The sequence below is a fragment of the Phoenix dactylifera genome, chromosome 12 (genome assembly GCF_051530095.1).
Source record: "Phoenix dactylifera cultivar Ajwa chromosome 12, Ajwa_hap1_PhDact_Kaust_v1.1, whole genome shotgun sequence".
Lineage (NCBI taxonomy): Eukaryota > Viridiplantae > Streptophyta > Magnoliopsida > Arecales > Arecaceae > Phoenix > Phoenix dactylifera.
Genome location: NC_143201.1, coordinates 28,462,671 through 28,464,958, shown reverse-complemented (window position 1 = coordinate 28,464,958; position 2,288 = coordinate 28,462,671).

Below are 2,288 nucleotides of genomic sequence, written 5' to 3'. Positions count from 1 at the left end.
CTCCCTTTCTTAAGTGAACTTCCTGTTTTTAATTGTTGGGTCGGACCCCTGGGTGGGAGTTTCTTCGGGGCGAAGGGCGGTGAGCGGATCCATATGGGGATTTCGTTGTCGAAGATCCCTCAAATAATAGAGTAGATAGAACGGAAAGATGGCCTTTCCTAATTAAAAAAGAAGATAGTTTTGAAGGTGAGAGGTCTCCAAAAGGACCGAGTAGGGTCAATGGCGGAGCCATGGCTTTTCAAACGATGCATATGTACAAAAAAGTTAATGAGATTATAGATTAGGTGGCATCATATATAGTCAATTATTTTAAAAATATTTTTTGGATAAAAAAAAGGAGTATGTTCCGATATTTATTATTTTTTTATATTTTCAGCTGTATCTGTGTTCGTACTGAATGATATATCTCGCTTAGCATTAAAAAAAAAAAAAAGAAGAAAGAAAGAAAGAGAGAGAGAGGCAAGCAATTAGCTTTGTCATTGAGAAGGAATTTGTCTTCAGACAACCATGCACCAAGTCATTAGCGCATAACTTTAGGTGCAAACATGGGCATTACAATGCTTCAAATAAAAATAGCACATGCTGCACATCACCTAATTAGGAGTACGGGAAACTTATTGAAAAGATTTGCTCCACTTTAATTGGATAAATGATCCCTGTCACTTCTCGTGCTATCGTTTTTTATTTGTCATTATCAGGGTTTTTGTACCATTTGAATTTTATATAGTTTTCTTAGACCTACGATGGGGTTCCTCGCCACAGGATTCAAACCTCAAAGCCCTTGAAACTCCCTATTTTTAGAGCGGATTGCTGATAAACTAAATTCCAACTTATTGGCTTGGCTTTTACATGATTGATTTATAAAATATTTAACGAACTTATAGGCTCTTTTATCAAATATACTGCACAGAAAAAGAGAATGCTTAAAAATTATTGTTATTGTAATCCTGCCATCCCTCATGTTGATATCAATCCCGAGACTGATTTTGGAAAATAAAAGAAATTCATACTAGAGTGCACAGACATGCGCTTTTTAAAATGTTTCACCTTTTCTGCTTAGAACTTATTTGGTTCACGGAAAAAAAATTTTCTCACTAAAATATTTTTCTAAAAAATTGATGCGTCTAAAAATATCATTTTTTTATATTTAATTTGTTAAAAAAAATTAAATATAAAAAATTCTATAATATAATTAAATTTAATATTAGTAGATCTGTACATTTTGAAATTCTATAATATAAATTCATTAAATGAATAGATTTATTTTGTGATAGAATAGATTTATTTTGCGTTAAAATAGAATTATTTGAATGCCGAATGATTGATATATATATATATATATATATATATATATATATATATATATATATATATATATATATATATATTATCTTTTACAAGTTTCTATTAATTGCATATATAGATTTATTTGTTTATTTAGGTGATATATTGCTAACAATCCAAAAAAGCGTAAGTTTATTTTTTGTTAGTAATATATAATTCATCAAATCCTTTATTACAATTGTGACATATTAGATTTTAATTAAAATAATTGTTTTGCTATTATAAAAATTAATAATCAATTATTCTAAAAAGATAATAATTTGCTTAATATCTAAGAGGTTTATTATACCTCCATTTGGACTCCTCAAGGAGTAATTTTCAGATCCCATTCAAACGAAAAATTTAAAAATTGGCTAATAAATAATAATTTAATTCATTGAATTGATTTATTAAATCTCAATCAATTATTTAATAAGGTAATAAATCTTATAATTCATTGAATTGACATTTTATATCTCAATTACAATAATTGATTTGCTGGCACTAAATTAGTAACCAATTATTCTAATAAGGCAATAAATCAATTCTAATATATATAATTTATTGAATTGACAAATTAGATTTCAATTACAATAATTGTTTTGCTGGCATTAAATTTAGTAATTAATTGTTACTAATTCGGAAATTCAAACGAAAAAATCGAAAATTAGTTAACCCATAATAACAAATTTAAGTTTGCACTTAGGTTTTTCTAAAAATTGAATTTGTATGATTTATAGTGATTATATCCACTAACTAATAGTGTCAAAGAAAATCTTGTCAAAAAGGCTTACGTGCCTAAGAAAGGCTGGTACTTAAGTGAACCTAGTGCTCCACCACCGATCTGGAGCTGATCTGGCTGTTAATTTTTTGGATACATTAATTAAACATCCAAAGTTTAATATAAATATTAGTGCAATATTTTGATATAGACTTTTTACCTTCATTCAGGTTTCTATCCCTTC